The sequence below is a fragment of the Coturnix japonica genome, chromosome 2 (genome assembly GCF_001577835.2).
Source record: "Coturnix japonica isolate 7356 chromosome 2, Coturnix japonica 2.1, whole genome shotgun sequence".
NCBI lineage: Eukaryota > Metazoa > Chordata > Aves > Galliformes > Phasianidae > Coturnix > Coturnix japonica.
In genome coordinates, this window is record NC_029517.1 from 29,896,887 (window position 1) to 29,902,886 (window position 6,000).

Sequence of the window (6,000 nt, forward strand, 5' to 3'; positions counted from 1 at the left end):
AGTGTCGCGTCCCGGCCCTACCCTTGGCGTTCAGAGAACCCCGGAGGGCCCACGGGAAGGGCTGCCCCCCGCCCCCGGCTCTGACACGCCTCACGTGGTCTCCGGGGTGAACGGTCGCCTGCGAATGGGAAATTACTATTTTATTTTTTTTCCCCCCTATTTTGCCATTGCTCCGGACGTGTAATTCTGGGGCAACGGGACACAAGTAAGCAAGCCGCGCTGCTGGGTCCCTCCCGAGCCTCCGTCCTCTTCAACTGGAAGGCTGCGGCAGGGAGAGGTCGTTACAACTTCACAGTCGCCATAAAACCTTGATGGAAAGGCGCCCTATATTCCCAGTGTTCTCGAGCTTACCCTTGAGTGCCGAGCGGGACCGCCTGTAGGATGGGGGATATGAGGGGGCCCGACAGGCTGCGGAAACCCTCCGAGGTTGTCCCCACGTTTCCTCCTGTAATACCGTTTGTGTTTCCCAAATGCGAGATGTGTTAACGCGTGATGGACAAACCCTTATCAGATTCCTATGAGGGTCGTATCACCGCTAACAAAATTAATACCATGCAAGGAACCGTTTTATTGGTTCCTATACAGGAAGACTATTATCAATAGGCTTAGCGTTATAAATGCAGATCTGAATAAAGTGAAACGTGAGCCCCAGCTCCACGCTCCCAGTATATATTTCCCTGCACAAGTCAGGTATAAAAATTACTCCGGGGAAGTCAGCTCTTGCGGTATGTTTGTTTTGCATTTGCCAAATTAAATAGGAATGGATTGCAAACCTGAAAACCGTGTGGAATCGAGGAGTAACACTTGAAATCCTTCCAAAGCTGTTTTTAAAATAAGCAGCTCCCTTTAAAAAATTGGATTAAAGCGGGTAAAGGCCCGTAAAAAAAAAACAAAAACAAAAAACAAAAACACTGCGATCCTCCTGAATGAAAAGGGTTCAAAATGCATCGCAACAAACGTGAGTTGGCTGCTTCCACCTCCTCGAGAGCTAATGAGGACTACATCAGACAAAAGGCGCGGAGGACAGAGACGATTCGGACGAAGAAAGCCAGATTTTAGCCTTACTCCTCTTTCTCCCCTCACCCAGGCCCCCGTGGGTTTGATGGCGCAGGGACCGGGGCTGGGCCCTGGGTGGCTCTGCCCGAAGGCTGCGGTCCGGTAGAGCGGGATCTGCCGTCGGGAACGCCGGTCGGGGCCGCTCGTTTGGTCCACAGCTCTGCGCCGGGTGGCGGCCGGGGCACTCCGCCTCGATCGTGAACTCCGCTCGGTGCTGCATTATCTCCGCTTTCTTTAATCGCTAACAAGGCCAAGGCAAATAGTAACCGGCATCATCAAACCCACTGAAGTAAAACTAATAACGCGCGCTTGGTTCTTAACTATAAAAGATAATGGTCAATTCCGACTAAAGTGAGCTAATTTGGCATGCGTTGGGTGTAGCTACCGCATTGCCAGCGCTTAACAATGTGTCCCTTGGAGCTTAACCCCCGTTTAAAAGAAATTTTAAAGAATATTGTGGACGCCGGGGGACGAGAAACGCTTTCTTTCTAATTCCGCTTCCGTAAGGAAAGCCGTCCCAGGGTCCATAAAACCGAGCAAATAAAAGTCTGATAAATATCAAAGCCGGCGATTTCGTGGAGAATCTGAATTCGCGGCGTGCGTAGACAACGCTATCAAAATAAAACTTTATTGATCTAAGAAAAATATAATAGATGCATTAATAGCGTCGTTAAGCCGTTTTATTGGTTGGCCTAAAATTAAAAACAAAAAAGGGAATAAATAAAACCCGACAGCTCAGCCCCAGCGAACTCCTGACTGGAAATTTCAAAACGCGTCACGTTAAACCGTGATTTATCTTTGCTTTTTTATTATTAGGCCGTATAAAGCAAAAGATCAGCGCCGTTAATCCGGAGACCCATTTTGCGAGCTAATTAAAATATGTTTTTATTTGTAGACACGGGGAGAAGTGCAACTTGCGGAAAGGCGGAGGGCCTCGCAGAGCACCGAGGAGTGCAATGCGCCGCCTGGCTGAGGAGTGGGCCGAGCAGTGCGTCGTGCTCCCTTCCCCAAATGAATGCAATCAGGGGATAGTTCTTGAATATTGGAACTGTCAGTCGTCAGGAACGTGCGTGTGTGCGCACCAGATTCTCCTTTATTTATTTATTTACTCTCCCTTCTTCTCCCCACACCCCCCCACACCCCCTTACCCCCCTTTTCTTTTCTTGCTGGAATTGCTCCAAAGAAGGCGGATTTCAAACAGGAGGTTTAGGAACTGCGGCCGTGCCAAGTTAGGTGACAAATGACGGCCCCACTAATTTTATCTTGCCTAGAAATACTTTCACGCTGAGTGTTGGGGTGGGCGGGGGGGGGAGAAGGGGGGGAGCTTGGCTTGTTGTGGCGGATTATGCTGTTAAAAATTAGGGTGAGATTTAATTTTACTCCGCCATCCGGGGGCTCGTTCTCCTAAATATATTTCGGAGGCTGCGCGGATCGGTTTACTCATTTGGATTAGGAACATATTTTGCTAGTGAGTCTGACGAGCTCCGAATTCTGGCGTGCGGCGGAACAAAACGCGCCCCGACCGATTCATTCCGGCTCCATCCCATCGCCATTCCCCGGCCGCACTCCCAACAAGGGGGTCCTATTGTCTGCTGAGCCCCAACACCGCGCGGAAGTAACAGCGGTATCGGGTTATGCGGGCGACGGTAGAACCGTAAACATGCAAATCCGCCTTTATAAGCTCACCCTTTTTATTGAGAGAGATGGGCCGCACAGCTGTATGGAGCGTTTGAAACTGTATCCCCTCTCCCCTTTTTGTAGCTGCCCTTAAGATCTGGGTGCGCATACAAATATCTTTTCGCTTGCGGTGCAGCTCTCACAAACACACGTTGGCCCGACGCTTCGATTCGGAGCGTTTAATGAAAAGATTATGACACACACACACACACACACACACACTAGTAGAAAAAAAAGACGACGACAAAACACAAACCCAAAGAGCTCATGAAAAAGCCTCCCAGGGGTTTGGATGTGGTATGTGCACTGAAGTCGAGTACACGATTAATTAAACACAGTGTAGACACTGAGTTGGCTTCGCCTCTTCCCTCCGAAACACGCAAACCCAAATCATGTGAAATAATAAACAGTTATTGTAAGAAACGAGCTTGTTTTTTTTAAATATTATCCTATGACCGCGGCCGTCAGTAAACAATTCGTAACCAGAGGGCGCTTTAACTGCTGCTGGGGTCCCTTTGATTTATTCAGCGGAGCATTGAATGGAGCAGGGAAACAACAAGGGGAAAAATAAATATTTGATCAAATATGCTGAGTTTAACTCGGCTGGTGTAAAATGAAACGTTGCAAAGGGACCCTCGGCGACTGCCCCGCTCCTCCACGGGACGTGACTTCTTAGGGCCCGACGTTTCCGAGGGGAGGTCGGGAGAGATCGGGTCCCGAGCTTTTAACGGAGCATCTTTGATGAAATCGATAGGTTCCGATAATCATCTGAGAAATGCTCTCTGCCGGCTCAACATGTGCTTTTAACTAGGCTTGCAACAGCTCCCCAGGAGCACGGTTTTAAAGGCCGCTGTCTTTAAAATAGAGGCAACTCGCACTAGTTTACATACAAAGACTCTTAGGGGAGCAAAGACAACACAATTATTTTTTCCTGAGATAGACATTTAAATAGAGCATAGCCTCTGTTAATATACAAGCGGGTTGAAATATGTAGCCAAACCAGTATCTCTATACAATACCACATTTCCTCCCCCCCCCCCCCCCCCCCCCCCCCCCCCCCCCCCGCCCCTTCTCAAATGGAGACATAACAAAAACATGTGAAACTTTTATGGGCGAGAAAAGTAACCTGGAGTTAGGGATACTCGTAGCCGGGATAGAGTTTCAAAGCTACAACCCCGAGCAGCCCTGAGCACATGAGAATGTGAGACTGCTGGTTGTTTACGGCACATGTTCTAGCTGGGATAGATAGATGGATGGATAGATAGGTGGATGGATGGATGGATGGATGGATGGATGGATGGATGGATGGATGGATGGATGGCCAATCTGGTCCCATATATATGCTGGCTTAATGTGCAACCACATGCTTAGTTTTGAGCAGAAGTGTGTCAAAACTTGTTTACCACAGGCTGCGTCCAGCTGCGAGGAAGCAGGCTCTCCTTTTAAGTTACCAAGCGACCCTAACTAAACTATAGTTCAAGTCCAATAAGATCGTCAGAATTGTCTGTCATTTGTAGTCTGGGTTGCCATAGATCTGGTTGATTGAAGACACCTACTGTTCCCCACATAAATGTCAAGTTTCATAATATTTCCAGCGCTGTAATTTTTATAACTGGAAGAAATCTACAAGTTTTTCTGCAAAAAGAAATATTTCCAGATACCGTGGATTTTCCACACCGCCGGCCAATACTTTGCCAAGAGACAGAAAAAGGTCAACAGTGCCTCAGAAAGTCCCTGCGACGTTCATTCACCGCTTTAATCACCAACTTTCGAGCGCCGCTTCCACTGCCAGTGCTAAGGCCGGCCCTCCCCGAGCCCCGCGGTGACACCGCATCCACCGTCCCCTCTCCTCGCTGGGCACGCAGAGAGCACTTACCTCCTCGCATTGCCTACACCGGAGCCCTGCGGCCCGACCTCCGCCGGCTCCTTCGCGCTAATTGAGCGTGCGGCCGCGAAGTGAACAAAGGCCAAGATTCCGCCGGGCTGCTCCCCTCGGCCCTCGGCTTTGACATTGATCTGACGATCGCCATCTGGCGGCCGCACCGCCCCGCACAGCCCCGGGCCCCGCCGCGGGCCGCCGGCCGCTCACCTCCCCGCTCCGCCCGGCACGGCAGCCGCCGCCTTTATAGCGGTGCATTCCGCATCTGCGAGCGGACAAGTCACGGACACTTTTTATGGCCTCATTGTCACAGCAACACAGAGGATGCGATTTTATTGGGCTAGGAAATCAAACCCCGAGCGGAGAAACTCCGTGGTTTAACTGTCTCTGGGATTGGCCGTGAATGCCAGTTAATTTTTAACCAGGAAAGGAAGCTTTCTCGCTCAACTTTCATTGCCCGTCAGCTCTCCATCCGTCCCTCTCTCCCTGTCTGCCGCCCGTCCATCCATCCGTCTCCTCTCGGCTCGCGTTCCCCGCAGACAGACAGACGAACAAACAGACAAACAAACACCAGAGCCTCCCTTCCCTTCGCTTTTCAGCGTTCCCTCCACCGAGGCGCTGTCTGTCCGGCGGCGGTTGTCAGCGAGGCCCGCGTCAGTGGGAGTGCTTCACCTCAAGGTTATGGGTGATGTCCAAGCAATACAGAAGTTCAAAGCCAGAAAACAATGAGAAAACAGAATGTACTTTTTTTCCCTCCTGATCAAGACTGGGGTCAACACTCGAGATTCAGATGCTCTTCCCAAAACACGTTCTTATCCCAGACATTGTTATGGTTTGGTGTCCCCCCCCTCCCCCCCAATCTATTTTCTCCTTGCATCCCTCCCCCCGCCCCATCCCACCCCTCCCTGCCCTGGAGATCAAGGACAACCCCAGCCGGCCCATTTCCACAGCGCTGCCAGGCGCTTTTTTTTTTTCTCGAAGGAGGCAACGGTTTTCCTAGGGCCCTCACCCTCCTGAGCACGTCCACAGAGGGCTCTTCCGTCCCTTTTCTTTGGGGATGGGTCTCTAAAATGAGCCCCAAGCACTCCCGGCACCGCTTATGTTGCCACACGTGTAGGAGCACACTGTGGTGTCACATCCCGGTGTAACACGGGAGGGACCTCACTCCACAGGACAAGGACACGGCCTAACACGGAGCCTTCACCACGTTCCTTTCCTAACCAGCCCAGTCTGTTTGGTCAGACCAGGGCAGAAGACTTAACAGCCGAGATCTATGAAAGGACATTCATTTCTCCCCATATGACCCCACAAGGTCGTGAGGAATTTCGGGTACCAAAGCCACATCAGGCAAAGCGACATGCAGGAACACGACGCCAGAATGAAAAATA